Source organism: Pseudophryne corroboree, chromosome 5 (genome assembly GCF_028390025.1).
Source record: "Pseudophryne corroboree isolate aPseCor3 chromosome 5, aPseCor3.hap2, whole genome shotgun sequence".
NCBI lineage: Eukaryota > Metazoa > Chordata > Amphibia > Anura > Myobatrachidae > Pseudophryne > Pseudophryne corroboree.
The window spans coordinates 686,414,916-686,430,937 of NC_086448.1; the positions used below are offsets into that span (position 1 = coordinate 686,414,916).

Sequence of the window (16,022 nt, forward strand, 5' to 3'; positions counted from 1 at the left end):
CGGCACTAGTGATTAATACTTGCTCCGGTGCCCTCCATAAGGAAATGATCCAAGGATACAGAGCAGCAGAATGGCGGCACTCAGAGTCTTCTTACTCACGTATAGAGCTGAAAAAAACTTTTTATTGGGACATCAACGTTTCGGGTAAGCACCCGTCGTCAGGATAGCATAACAATAATTACCACATCTTACCACATTTAAATACCTCGGCATACCTCGTTAGACCTCCTGACCGGTTCTGCTGCTCTATATATATATATATATATATATATATATATATATATATATATATATATATTTGTTCCTGTATCCGGATTGGTGTGGACCAGTTCAGATTCCAGCTACACGGCAAGGCACCCTTCATCTCTATACTACCACAGTCAAGACTTTGTTCCTCTGACAATTTTTTGTCTGAAGAATCTGACACTTTTTTATTCTGCACTTCGGGTGTAATGTCAGAAGAAAGTATTAATCCACAAGTGAGTGGCTTCAGAAACATATTTTTACCGCCAGGAGAAACTCTCAGCTTCTCGGACGCAGAAGCCAACTCCATCTACTTCAAAGAGAATTTCCAAACCACAGGAGGGGATATTTCTACTGAACAGCTGTACCATGAATTATTGCGCCTAAAGAAAAAAGAGGTAGATTACCTCTTGCATGGTATAACTTTAACGGACTATCACCGGACCAAGCAAATACCCAGAGGATTCCGGGTCAAAAACATCCCCACGATAGGTAAACATAATCCTGAATTTTGTAGGAGATGGGTAGCTGTGCTTAACAAGTGCAGCTACGACCTGATTTTATTGGTTATTGAAGAATCCGCCAGGGAATTGAATTCTATTAAAATTAAAATCAAATCATTTGAATCCTTGCATAAGGATTCCTTTACACAGGACTCTGAGACTGTTTGGCTTACCAAACTGAGTGAGCAAGTTGATTCGTATAAACGGAATCTTGTTAAATACAAGAGAGATAAACTGACTAAGGTACAACGCGATTACCAAGAAAATAACGTATACACGTGGGCACAAAATCCAGGTGTCAGTTCCAGAACACGATTCCGGCCACCACAAAGAAGGTTCCGTTCCAGAGACACGGACTCATCAAGTGCGGAATACAGCTCCCAAAGCGAAGTAGAAGGGAATAGATCCACCGCATCAGGTAAACCCCCTTTAGGGGTTCGTACATGAGCACAACGAGAGGACACCGGAGGATCCGCACGAGGCGCGGCGGGCAGAGGCAGAGGGACCAAGTCAAAAACGCCAAAGAGTCGCAAGTGACAGCTGTCTTCAATTTGTCCAATAGGACTTTAAGTACAGCCGAAATGTCGGTTTTGAGCAAAGGTCTTTCCTTTGTTCCTTCTACATCATTTAATGACGTTCAATGGAAAATTGATTCTTACAAATTCGCACGTTCCCTAAGGATCAAAGAATATTTTGAAAAATCTCCCCCCCCTGTGCCATCCAACAGTGCCCCTGTTCCAGTGTGTATTAAAACTAAATCCAGTTTTGACCCCATCTCTAACAATGCGTCCATCAAGAGCTTTTCTAAAACTCTGGATAGAGCAGTAGTCTCTCAGACGCAAAAAACACGCTCCATTTCCAACAATTTAACATCTGCAGAACGACAGGCACTGCATGATCTGAGAGCTGATAAAGACTTAATTATACGGACTGCAGACAAAGGAGGTGGCATTGTGCTGCAAAATCTGTCGGATTACAAACAAGAGATTTATTCTCAACTACAGGATGTGCAAGTATATGAGGAATTGCCTGATGACCCCACTCAGAGTTATAAAAGTGAACTAACTACCATCTTGACGCAAGCAGTTTCCAACGGCATCATCTCGGAACAAGTAAGTCACAACCTGACTCAAGAAAGTCCTGTGTCACCCATACTCTACACCATACCCAAACTTCATAAAAATCCCACACGCCCTCCAGGTCGCCCCATCATTGCGGCAAGAGATTCTATATACTACAAAATCTCACAATACCTGGATTTCTATTTACAGCCATTGATACAAAAACACCACATGTTTCTAAAAGATACCACCACCTTAATCAATAAACTGATATCTATCACACCAGTCCCAGACAATAGCAAACTGTGTACTTTAGATGTCATATCTCTATACACCAACATTCCACATGATGCTGGCATTCATGCCGTTAAAATGTTTTTGACCAATAATGCTGCTTATGAGGGGCCAGATCTTGACTTCTTTTTAGAACTTCTGACTCTTACCTTGACACGCAATTACTTTCTTTTCAATGGTAAATGGTACCGCCAGCGACGGGGATGCGCAATGGGTTCTTGCATAGCTCCGTCGTTCGCAAATATATACATGTTCAAAGTAGAACAGGAATTATTACTTTCCAATAGCTGTATATCTGGGGACTTACTTTGGATTACCAGATATATAGACGATCTGTTGCTGATCTGGACTGGCTCCGAGCAACAGCTAGAGTTACAATTACAAAGGATCAATACCCTTGACCCCACCATCAAGTTCACATGGGACATCAGTGACACACAGGTACATTACCTCGATGTCAATATCTCCCTAACTAATGGTGTACTACATACCAGCCTTTACAAAAAGGCAACAGACAGAAACACCTATCTACACGCACAAAGTCAGCATCCTCCGGCGTGTATCAGAGGTCTGCCCTATTCACAGTTTCTCCGTGTTTGCAGAATTTCTGACACATACGAAAATACCATCACTGACATTGATTCCTTGATTGTACAATTCTTACAACGAGGCTACAATTATGAAGAACTACTTAAGGCTAAGACTAAAGCATTAGCCATTCCCAGAACACAGCTACTAGCACCAACAGTCCCCAAGTCCGCACTTCTCAATAAACAAGTATTTGTGCAGGAATACCATCCATTCAGTCGCATTATTAACAAAACAGCCAAAGAGCTCTGGCCAGTTGTAGCCCTAGATCCTGACCTGAAATTTGCTAGAAAGACTAAAATTCTCCCCAGCTTCACCAGAAACAAAAATCTTAAAGATTTATTGGTAAGAAATGATATAACTGGTGCTTCCAATGCTGGACGATTTATTGGTAAGAAATGATATAACTGGTGCTTCCAATGCTGGACCGACACATTTCCTTACCCGCAAGCTGGGTTGTTACAAATGCACTGGCTGCATAACTTGCAGCTATATGGAAACTGGAAGGGACTTTTGTCATCCACATACTGGCAGACGCATTTCCATCAAACATGTCTTGACCTGTAGCACCAGATTTGTTATCTACTATATCAGATGCCCTTGTGGTCTGCTCTATGTAGGTAAGACCACCTGCATGTTTAAGGAGAGAATGGCCACACACAGAATGGCCATCAGACAAGCCCTCGAAGGAGGCAACCAAGATCAGCCAGTCGCTAGACATTTTAAGACCTTCCAGCACAACTTATCCACACTCAAATACAAGATCATTGACCATGTTCCGATCAGCATCAGGGGGGGAGACAGAGCCAAACAACTGCTACGCTTGGAAACACGCTGGATACACAAACTTAACACGGTGTCTCCAGCGGGACTTAATGAATATAACTCTTGGAACTGTTATTTGTGATGTCCTTTACACCCATCAGATAATTTTGCCACCCTTTCATCCCAGCGTTCTGATGGTGTTTATTCACGGACAGGTTGCACTAGACTGTGACATGAAATGGCGCTACCTATACCTGTGACGCCTTTGCAGCGTCCATTTACCTATAATACATGTGTACTGGATTTGATCTCATATTGCTGTTTTTTTCATTATGTGACATGAATAAGTAAATTGTCCATTTGCTTGTAGTACAGTCCGTATACCTGCATAGCGCTTTAGGATCCCATTTTTTGATGCTTTCCACGTATCTTTATACCTAAGCTTACTAATTAGTTCATTGGTATAAGTGTTCATATGTGGCATGTCCTGGATTCTTTGCTATTTAACTTTGTTATAGTTTGATTAACAAATACTTTCTTTTGATTATTGTTTGCATGTTTGGGGTTTTTTCTTTACACACTTTTGTTTATACCAGTCTCCAAGCAACGGCTGGCGGTCAGGTGGTGCAGACCAGGCACCCGTCGCATTGCATGTGACGTCAACAGCCGCCGACCGCGGCTCTGGAACCACGAGTTAACACTGTGAGGTCTCTTTCTATAAAGGTATGTGTTCTCCCTTTGTTATGTATCCTGATGAAAGTTTTTATAATAAAACTGAAACGTTGATCTACATAGGCGTGCTAGCCTTTGATTATTACTGCATGTATAAGTCCTATGAGTGCCGCCAGCATCTTCCATATATATATATATATATATATATATATATATATATATATATATATATATATATATATATATTTATTTATTTTTCTTTTTTTTTCTTTAGATCTACTTACTTTTATTGAATCTCTCTAAGACACCGTTGGTTGCTATATCCCCCACCCCGCTGTGTGTTAATATATATAATTATTATTATTATTTTTTTTCTTCTGCGCAGCATCTATGGTAGTTTATTTCATCAAAGCAATTCATAGCATCACATAGGTTTTCATTTTCTTTAATAAATAAGCACCAGAAACTTAAGCGATGCATATTGAAATTATTCAGGACAATCTTATTTGGGTTTACGTATACATAATAGTCCAATATTACTAGTTAATTCCTATTCTAAAAATATACTAGTATACGTCATTGCCCAATGTGAAATTGTGTGTGGGCAAATTTTTCTTGTTTTTACCGGTTTAAATAATATATGCAATATTTACAAGTTTTAGAAATAGAATAGAGCTTGATTAGACATATACATATCATGTTTTTCTCCTTTTCCATACTCATTATTTCTATGAACACTTCATTTGGCTGTAGTAGGGGGAGGCGGTCAAGATGCCGCCGGACGGAATCCCGGCAGGCGAAATACCGACGCCGGAATCCCGACCAGCACAATTCCAACATATTCTCCCTCCGTGGGTGTCCACGACACCCATAGAGGGAGAATATAATAGTGTGCCGAGCGTAGCGAGGCACCGTGCCCGCATCGTGGCAAGCGAAGCGAGCCCGCAAGGGGCGGCGTTCCGCTTGCCACCCCTGTCGGGATTTTGGCATCGGTATTTCGACTGCCGGGATCCCGTCCAGCGGGATTTAGTACTGATCCCGTAGTAGGGACCATGATCCCTATCCTTAAGCTTAGGAGGTACTCTATGCTAGTTAGTGTGCATAATGTCAAAGTAGTAGGAGGAGGAGAATGACCCGGATGACCTCACTGCACATTGATCTAGCCAATTTCTACTTTAACGATAATTCAAAATAAGTGACAGAATTTAAAGCAACAAAAATAAATGTAATATCTACTATGTGTTTTTCTTCTGCTATGGGTTACCAATACAACTACTTGACAACAGGAACACAAGTGGTGACTCAAAATTCGTTTTTGGGGGTCCCAAGACTGACAGATATGCAATACATTTTAACCACTTAACTGGCTAATATATTTTTCCAAAAATGGCCCCAAAATCATTATTTTTTTTCTGATCAAATTATGTAAATAAGAGCAATTCAAACCTGACTCCGTTTAATTGTTTTAACAAATATGCAGATTTGTAAAAGTATACTAAATATGGGTTAAATAGTTCTTTGTTACAATATTTGATCATTTAAAAAAAAAAAAAAAAAAGGGTACATTTTTGATAAAAATAGTTTTATACAGTTAAAAACAGTTCACTGGTAAATACATACATAATATATACACACAAAAACATTATGGTGCAACTATATAAAATATAACTCTCCTTAGACTTCAGCCATCAGCAGGGGGAGCCCATGAGTCACAGCTGGGTGGGAGGGGGAAAGAGCAGGGGAAGCTCAGCTGCTGTAATCAAGGGTGTAGTTACCATAGGTACAGGCAGTGCAGCTGCTATGGGGCCTAGAGCTGAGAGGGGCCCACATCATACTTGCCTACCTGACCCTCTCCATGAGGGAGAAAATGCTCTGTTCCTGGACTTTCCTGGTAATGTATGATTGCCATCACTTGTGGTGAGCTAGTAAATTGATAAGAAAGGTGTTTCACCACAGGTGATGGCAATCATACATTACCAGGAAAGTCCAGGAACAGAGCATTTTCTCCCTCATGGAGAGGGTCAGGTAGGCAAGTATGGCCCACATTCCCTGTCACAGTTACATGTGTTATATACATTTCTCTTACGTCCTAGAGGATGCTGGGGACTCCGTAAGGACCATGGGGTATAGACGGGCTCCGCAGGAGACATGGGCACCTAAAAGAACTTTTAGTATGGGTGTGCACTGGCTCCTCCCTCTATGCCCCTCCTCCAGACCTTAGTTAGATCTTGTGCCCAGAGGAGACTGGGTGCATTACAGGGAGCTCTCCTGAGTTTTCTGTAAAAATTATTTTGTTAGGTTTTTTATTTTCAAAGAGCTCTGCTGACAACAGACTCCCTGCATCGTGGGACTGAGGGGAGAGAAGCAGACCCACTTCTTAAGAGTTTAAGGGCTCTGTTTGTTAGGCTACTGGACACCGTTAGCTCCAGAGGGAGTCGGAACACAGGTCTCACCCTGGGGTTCGTCCCGGAGCCGCACCGCCATCCTCCTCACAGATGCCGGAAAAAAGAAGCCGGGTGAGTATGTAAGAAGTAAGAAGACGTCAGGCGGCAGAAGACTTCAGATCTTCCTGAGGTAAGCGCGCAGCAGGAAGCTGCGCGCCATTGCTCCCACACATGGCACTGATGGGTGCAGGGTGAGGGCGCAGCGGGGGTGCCCTGGGCAGCAATAAACCTCGTTTGGGCATGAAAGCAAGTAGTTAGGCTGCGGAGGCAGTAAACTACAGATCCCCGCTATTTTTATTAAATAGACGAGCGGGACCGAAGCCCGCCGCGCGAGGGGACGGAGCTTGGTCCCTCAGCATTAACCAGCGCCATTTTCTCCACAGAGGCTGCAGAGAACGCTGGCTCCCCGGACTCTTCCTTGCTGAGCATCAGAGGGCTGGAAAAAAAGAGAGAGGGGGGCACATAATTGGCGCAGTGAGTGGGGGAAATCTATATCTATATATAAAAGCGCTGTCTGGGTATTTCCCTGGGTCAGTTTGGCGCTGGTGTGTGCTGGCATACTCTCTCTCTGTCTCTCCAAAGGGCCTGCTTTAGGGAATTGTCCCCTCATAGCTATATCCCTGTGTGTGGGGGGTGTCGGTACGTGTGTCGGCATGTCTGAAGCGGAAGGCTTATCCAAAGAGGAGGTGGAACAGATGAGTTCAGATTTTCTGACTCCAGCCGTCCTGGAAACATATATTTTCAGGGCCCTGACTACGTCCAGCAACTTGGAGTCCTCCAAGTCCCTAGTCGCCGCAGGTACCACAATAGGCTGGTTCATGTGAAACGCTGAAACCACCTTAGGGAGAAATTGAGGGCGAGTCCTCAGTTCTGCCCTGTCTGAATGAAAAATTAGGTAAGGGCTTTTATATGATAAAGCCGCCAATTCAGAGACACGCCTGGCTGAAGCCAGGGCTAACAGCATGACCACTTTCCATTTGAGATATTTCAATTCCACAGTGGTGAGTGGTTCAAACCAATGTGATTTTAGGAGACAACACTATTTTAGGCCCATAGATAGTCCTGTTTGCAGGAAATGCAGGAAACGACCCAGTTGAAATTCCTCTGTAGGGGCCTTCTTGGCCTCACACCACGCAACATATTTCCGCCAAATGCGGTGATAATGTTTTGCGGTTACATCCTTTCTGGCCTTGACCAGGGTAGGGATGACTTCATCTGGAATGCCTTTTTCCTTCAGGATCCGGCGTTCAACCTCCATGCCGTCAAACGCAGCCGCGGTAAGTCTTGAAACAGACAAGGTCCCTGCTGGAGCAGGTCCTTTCTGAGAGGTAGAGGCCACGGGTCCTCCGTGAGCATCTCTTGAAGTTCCGGGTACCAAGTCCTTCTTGGCCAATCCGGAGCCACGAGTATAGTTCTTACTCCTCTCCTTCTTATGATTCTCAGTACTTTGGGTATGAGAGGCAGAGGAGGGAACACATACACTGACTGGTACACCCACGGTGTTACCAGAGCGTCCACCGCTATTGCCTGAGGGTCCCTTGACCTGGCGCAATATCTGTCTAGTTTCTTGTTGAGACGAGACGCCATCATGTCCACCTTTGGTTTTTCCCAACGGTTTACAATCACGTGGAAGACTTCTGGGTGAAGTCCCCACTCCCCCGGGTGGAGGTCGTGTCTGCTGAGGAAGTCTGCTTCCCAGTTGTCCACTCCCGGAATGAACACCGCTGACAGTGCTGTCACATGATTTTCCGCTGTTTACGTGGGCGACTGCCGTGATGTTGTCCGATTGGATCAAAACCGACTGACCCTGAAGCAGAGGCCTTGCTTGACTTAGGGCATTGTAAATTGCCCTTAGTTCCAGGATATTTATGTGAAGAGACGTTTCCATGCTTGACCACAAGCCCTGGAAGTTTCTTCCCTGTGTGACTGCTCCCCAGCCTCTCAGGCTGGCATCCGTGGTCACCAGAATCCAGTCCTGAATGCCGAATCTGCGGCCCTCTAGAAGATGAGCACTCTGCAACCACCACAGGAGAGACACCCTTGTCCTTGGAGATAGGGTTATCCGCTGATGCATCTGAAGATGCGATCCGGACCATTTGTCCAGCAGATCCCACTGAAACGTTCTTGCATGGAATCTTCCGAATGGAATCGCTTCGTAAGAAGCCACCATCTTTCCCAGGACCCTTGTGCATTGATGCACTGACACTTGTCCTGGTTTCAGGAAGTTCCTGACTAGCTCGGATAACTCCCTGGCCTTCTCCTCCGGGAGAAACACCTTTTTCTGGACTGTGTCCAGAATCATCCCTAGGAACAGTAGACGTGTTGTTGGAATCAGCTGCGATTTTGGAATATTTAGAATCCACCCGTGCTGACGTAGCACCACCTGAGATAGTGCTACTCCGACCTCTAACTGTTCCCTGGACCTTGCCCTTATCAGGAGATCGTCCAAGTAAGGGATAATTAAGACGCCTTTTCTTCGAAGAAGAATCATCATTTCGGCCATTACCTTGGTAAAGACCCGTGGTGCCGTGGACAACCCAAACGGCAGCGTCTGAAACTGATAATGACAGTTCTGTACCACAAACCTGAGGTACCCTTGGTGAGAAGGGTAGATTGGGACATGGAGATAAGCATCTTTGATGTCCAGAGACACCATATAGTCCCCTTCTTCCAGGTTTGCTATCACTGCTCTGAGTGATTCCATCTTGAATTTGAACCTTTTTATGTAAGTGTTCAATGATTTTAGATTTAAAATCGGTCTCACCGAGCCGTCCGGCTTCGGTACCACAAACAGCGTGGAATAATACCCCTTTCCCTGTTGTAGGAGGGGTACCTTGATTATCACCTGCTGGGAATACAGCTTGTGAATAGCTTCCAATACTGCCTCCCTGTCGGAGGGAGACGTTGGTAGAGCAGACTTCAGGAACCGGCGAGGGGGAGACGTCTCGAATTCCAGTTTGTACCCCTGTGATACTACCTGCAGGATCCAGGGGTCCACTTGCGAGTGAGCCCACTGCGCGTTGAAATTTTTGAGACGGGCCCCCACCGTGCCCGAGTCCGCCTGTAAAGCCCCAGCGTCATGCTGAAGACTTGGCAGAAGCGGGGGAGGGCTTCTGATCCTGGGAAGAGGCTGCTTGCTGCAGTCTTTTTCCCCTTCCTCTGCCCCGGGGCAGAAATGAGTGGCCTTTTGCCCGCTTGCCCTTATGGGGACGAAAGGACTGAGTTTGAAAAGACGGTGTCTTTTTCTGCTGAGAGGTGACCTGGGGTAAAAAGGTGGATTTCCCAGCCGTCGCCGTGGCCACCAGGTCTGATAGACCGACACCAAATAACTCCTCCCCTTTATACGGCAAAACTTCCATATGCCGTTTTGAATCTGCATCACCTGACCACTGTCGTGTCCATAAACTTCTTCTGGCAGAAATGGACAACGCACTTACTCTTGATGCCAGGGTGCAAATATCCCTCTGTGCATCTCGCATATATAGTAATGCATCCTTTAAATGCTCTATAGTCAATAATATACTGTCCCTATCCAGGGTATCAATATTTTCAGTCAGGGAATCCGACCAAGCCACTCCAGCGCTGCACATCCAGGCTGAGGCGATTGCTGGTCGTAGTATAACACCAGTATGTGTGTATATACACCTTTTAGGATATTTTCCAGCTTTCTATCAGCTGGTTCCTTGAGGGCGGCCGTATCAGGAGACGGTAACGCCACTTGTTTTGATAAGCGTGTGAGCGCCTTATCTACCCTAGGGGGTGTTTCCCAACGTGCCCTAACCTCTGGCGGGAAAGGGTATAATGCCAATAATTTATTAGAAATCAGCAGTTTTTTATCGGGGGAAACCCACGCTTTGTCACACACCTCATTTAATTCATCTGATTCAGGAAAAACTATGGGTAGTTTTTTCACACCCCACATAATACCCTTTTTTGTGGTATCAGAAATGTTCAAAGCCTCCTTCATTGCCGTGATCATGTAACGTGTGGCCCTACTGGACATTATGTTTGTCTCGTCACCGTCGACACTGGAGTCAGTATCCGTGTCTGGGTCTGTGTCGACCATCTGAGGTAACGGGCGCTTTAGAGCCCCTGACGGTGTTTGGGACGCCTGGACAGGCACTAACTGATTTGTCGGCTGTCTCATGTCGTCAACAGTTTTTTGCAAAGTGCTGACACTGTCACGTAATTCCTTCCATACGACCATCCAGTCAGGTGTCGACTCCCTAGGGGGTGACATCACTATTACAGGCAATTGCTCCGCCTCCACATCATTTTCCTCCTCATACATGTCGACACAATCGTACCGATACACAGCACACACACAGGGAATGCTCTGATAGAGGACAGGACCCCACGAGCCCTTTGGGGAGACAGAGGGAGAGTTTGCCAGCACACACCAGAGCGCTATATATATGCAGGGATAACCTTATTTAAGTGTTTCTCCCTTCTATAGCTGCTGTATATGTATTTTCTGCCAATTAGTGCCCCCCCTCTCTTGTTTTACCCTGATTCTGTAGCAGGACTGCAGGGGAGAGTCTGGGAGCCTTCCTTCCAGCGGAACTGTGAGGGAAAATGGCGCTTGTGTGCTGAGGAGATAGGCTCCGCCCCCTTCACGGCGGCCTTTTCTCCCGCTTTTTTTAGGAAAACTGGCAGGGGTGAAATGCATCCATATAGCCCAGGAGCTATATGTGATGTATTTCTTTAGCCATATAAGGTTTAAACATGTTTTATTGTGTCTCAGGGCGCTCCCCCCCAGCGCCCTGCACCCTCAGTGACCGGAGTGTGAAGTGTGCTGAGAGCAATGGCGCACAGCTGCAGTGCTGTGCGCTACCTTATTGAAGACAGGAACGTCTTCTGCCGCCGATTTTTCCGGACCTCTTCGCTCTTCTGGCTCTGTAAGGGGGCCGGCGGCGCGGCTCCGGGACCCATCCAGGCTGAACCTGTGATCGTCCCTCTGGAGCTAATGTCCAGTAGCCAAGAAGCCCAATCCACTCTGCAGTCAGGTGAGTTCGCTTCTTCTCCCCTTAGTCCCACGATGCAGTGAGCCTGTTGCCAGCAGGTCTCACTGAAAAAAAAAAAAAAAAAAAAACCTATTTAGAACTTTTACTCTAAGCAGCTCTGGAGAGCTACCTAGCATGCACCCTTCTCGGCCGGGCACAAAAATCTAACTGAGGCTTGGAGGAGGGTCATAGGGGGAGGAGCCAGTGCACACCAGGTGACCTAAAAGCTTTTACTTTTGTGCCCAGTCTCCTGCGGAGCCGCTATTCCCCATGGTCCTTACGGAGTTCCCAGCATCCACTAGGACGTCAGAGAAAATAAGATTTTACTCACCGGTAAATCTATTTTTCGTAGTCCGTAGTGGATGCTGGGAACTCCGTAAGGACCATGGGGAATAGACGGGCTCCGCAGGAGACTGGGCACTCTAAGAAAGAATTAGATCTACTGGTGTGCACTGGCTCCTCCCTCTATGCCCCTCCTCCAGACCTCAGTTAGGGAAACTGTGCCCGGAAGAGCTGACACAATAAGGAAAGGATTTGGAATCCCGGGTAAGACTCATACCAGCCACACCAATCACACCGTACAACTCGTGATACTATACCCAGTTAACAGTATGAATAACAACTGAGCCTCACGAACAGATGGCTCATAACAATAACCCTTTAGTTAGGCAATAACTATATACAAGTATTGCAGACAATCCGCACTTGGGATGGGCGCCCAGCATCCACTACGGACTACGAGAAATAGATTTACCGGTGAGTAAAATCTTATTTTCTCTGATGTCCTAGTGGATGCTGGGAACTCCGTAAGGACCATGGGGATTATACCAAAGCTCCCAAACGGGCGGGAAAGTGCGGATGACTCTGAAGCACCGAATGAGCAAACTCAAGGTCCTCCTCAGCCAGGGTATCAAACTTGTAGAATTTTGCAAACGTGTTTGATCCCGACCAGGTAGCAGCTCGGCAAAGTTGTAAAGCCGAGACCCCTCGGGCAGCCGCCCAAGAAGAGCCCACCTTCCTCGTGGAATGGGCTTTGACAGAATTAGGATGCGGCAGTCCAGCCGCAGAATGTGCAAGTTGAATCGTGGAGCAGATCCAGCGAGCAATAGTCTGCTTAGAAGCAGGAGCACCCAACTTGTTGGGTGCATGCAGGATAAACAGCGAGTCAGTCTTTCTGACTCTAGCTGTCCTGGAAACATAGATTTTCAGGGCCCGGACTACGTCCAGCAACTTGGAAGCCTCCAAGTCCTGAGTAGCCGCCGGCACCACAATAGGTTGGTTCAAGTGAAATGCTGATACCACCTTAGGGAGGAATTGGGGACGCGTCCTCAATTCTGCTCTGTCCATATGGAAGATCAGATAGGGGCTTTTACAGGACAAAGACGCCAATTCTGACACCCGCCTAGCCGAAGCCAAGGCCAAGAGCATGACCACTTTCCACGTGAGATATTTTAATTCCACGGTCTGAAGTGACTCAAACCAATGTGATTTTAGGAAATCCAACACCACGTTGAGATTCCAAGGTGCCACTGGGGGCACAAAAGGGGGCTGAATATGCAGCACTCCCTTAACAAACGTCTGAACTTCAGGCAGTGAAGCCAGTTCTTTTTGAAAGAAAATAGACAGGGCCGAAATCTGGACTTTAATGGATCCCAATTTTAGGCCCATAGTCACTCCTGACTGTAGGAAGTGCACAAATCGACCCAGCTGAAATTCTTCTGTGGGGGCCTTCATAGCCTCACACCAAGCAACATATTTTCGCCATATGCGGTGATAATGTTTTGCTGTCACCTCTTTCCTAGCCTTTATCAGCGTAGGAATGACTTCAACCGGAATGCCCTTTTCCATCAGGATCCGGCGTTCAACCGCCATGCCGTCAAACGCAGTCGCGGTAAGTCTTGGAACAGACAGGGCCCCTGCTGTAGCAGGTCCTGTCTGAGAGGCAGAGGCCAAGGGTCCTCTGAGATCATTTCTTGTAGTTCCAGGTACCAAGTCCTTCTTGGCCAATCCAGAACGATGAGTATAGTTCTTACTCCTCTTTTTCTTATTATCCTCAGCACCTTTGGTATGAGAGGAAGAGGAGGGAACACATAAACCGACTGGTACACCCACGGTGTCACTAGAGCGTCCACAGCTATCGCCTGAGGGTCCCTTGACCAGGCGCAATATCTTTTTAGCTTTTTGTTTAGGCGGGACGCCATCATGTCCACCTGTGGCCGTTCCCAACGGTTCACAATCAGTTGGAAGACTTCTGGATGAAGTCCCCACTCTCCCGGGTGGAGGTTGTGCCTGCTGAGGAAGTCTGCTTCCCAGTTGTCCACTCCCGGAATGAACACTGCTGACAGTGCTATCACGTGATTTTCCGCCCATCGGAGAATCTTTGTGGCTTCTGCCATCGCCATCCTGCTTCTTGTGCCGCCCTGTCGGTTTATATGGGCGACCGCTGTGATGTTGTATGCCTGAATCAGCACCGGCTGGTTTTGAAGCAGGGGTCTTGCCTGACTTAGGGCATTGTAAATGGCCCTTAGTTCCAGAATATTTATGTGTAGGGAAGTCTCCTGACTCGACCATTGTCCTTGGAAGTTTCTTCCCTGCGTGACTGCCCCCCAACCTCGGAGGCTTGCATCCGTGGTTACCAGGACCCAGTCCTGTATGCCGAATCTGCGGCCCTCTAGAAGATGAGCGCTCTGCAGCCACCACAGCAGAGACACCCTGGCCCTCGGGGACAGGGTGATCAGCCGATGCATCTGAAGATGCGATCCGGACCACTTGTCTAACAGATCCCACTGAAAGATCCTTGCATGGAACCTGCCGAATGGAATTGCCTCGTAAGAAGCTACCATCTTTCCCAGGACTCGCGTGCATTGATGCACCGACACCTGTTTTGGTTTCAGGAGGTCTCTGACCAGAGATGACAACTCCTTGGCCTTCTCCTCCGGGAGAAACACCTTCTTCTGTTCTGTGTCCAGAATCATACCCAGGAACAGCAGACGCGTCGTAGGAACCAGCTGCGACTTTGGAATATTCAGAATCCAGCCGTGCTGTTGTAGCACTTCCTGAGATAGTGCTACTCCGACCAACAACTGCTCCCTGGACCTCGCCTTTATAAGGAGATCGTCCAAGTATGGGATAATGAGAACTCCCTTCTTTCGAAGGAGTATCATCATTTCGGCCATTACCTTGGTAAATACCCTCGGTGCCGTGGACAGACCAAACGGCAACGTCTGGAATTGGTAATGGCAGTCTTGTACCACAAACCGGAGGTACACCTGGTGAGGTGGGTAAATGGGGACATGCAGGTACGCATCCTTGATGTCCAGTGATACCATGTAATCCCCTTCTTCCAGGCTTGCAATAACCGCCCTGAGCGATTCCATTTTGAACTTGAACCTTCTTATATAAGTGTTCAAGGATTTTAAATTTAGAATGGGTCTCACCGAACCGTCTGGTCCCTGTTGAAGGAGGGGAACTTTTATTATCACCTGCTGGAGGAACAGCTTGTGAATTGCCGCCAGCACCACCTCCCTGTCCGGGGGAGTAGCTGGCAAGGCTGATTTGAGGTAACGGCGAGGGGGAGACGTCTCGAATTCTAGCTTGTATCCCTGAGATACCACTTGTAGAACCCAGGGATCTACCTGTGAGCGAACCCACCGGTCGCTGAAGTTCCGGAGACGGGCCCCCACCGCACCTGGCTCCACCAGTGGAGCCCCAGCGTCATGCGGTGGATTTAGTGGAAGCAGGGGAGGATTTCTGTTCTTGGGAACTGGCTGTATGGTGCAGCTTTTTCCCTCTACCCCTTCCTCTGGGCAGAAAGGACGCGCCTCTAACCCGCTTGCCTTTCTGGGGCCGAAAGGACTGTACCTGATAATACGGTGCTTTCTTTGGCTGTGAGGGAACCTGGGGTAAAAATGTCGACTTCCCAGCTGTCGCTGTGGAAACTAGGTCCGAGAGACCATCCCCAAACAATTCCTCACTCTTGTAAGGAAAAACCTCCATGTGCCTTTTAGAATCCGCATCACCTGTCCACTGCCGAGTCCATAATACTCTCCTGGCAGAAATGGACATTGCATTTATTCTAGATGCCAGCCGGCAAATATCCCTCTGTGCATCTCTCATGTATAAGACTACGTCTTTAATATGCTCTATGGTTAGCAATATAGTGTCCCTGTCAAGGGAATCAATATTATCAGACAGGGAATCAGACCACGCTGCTGCAGCACTGCACATCCATGCTGAAGCAATAGCAGGTCTCCGTATAGTACCTGAGTGTGTATATACAGACTTCAGGATAGCCTCCTGCTTTCTATCCGCAGGCTCCTTTAAGGCGGCCGTATCCTGAGACGGTAGTGCCACCTTTTTTGATAAGCGTGTGAGCGCTTTATCCACCCTCGGGGATGTCTCCCAACGTACCCTGTCCTCTGGCGGGAAAGGGTACGCCATTAGTAACTT

At 47.0% G+C, this 16,022-nt stretch overlaps 1 protein-coding gene across 1 annotated transcript in view; it reads right to left on the reverse strand.

Moving 5' to 3' along the window:
* GGH (gamma-glutamyl hydrolase) overlaps window positions 1–16,022 on the reverse strand; it is a 56,671-nt gene that overhangs the window by 8,538 nt on the left and 32,111 nt on the right. The window lies entirely within an intron of this gene.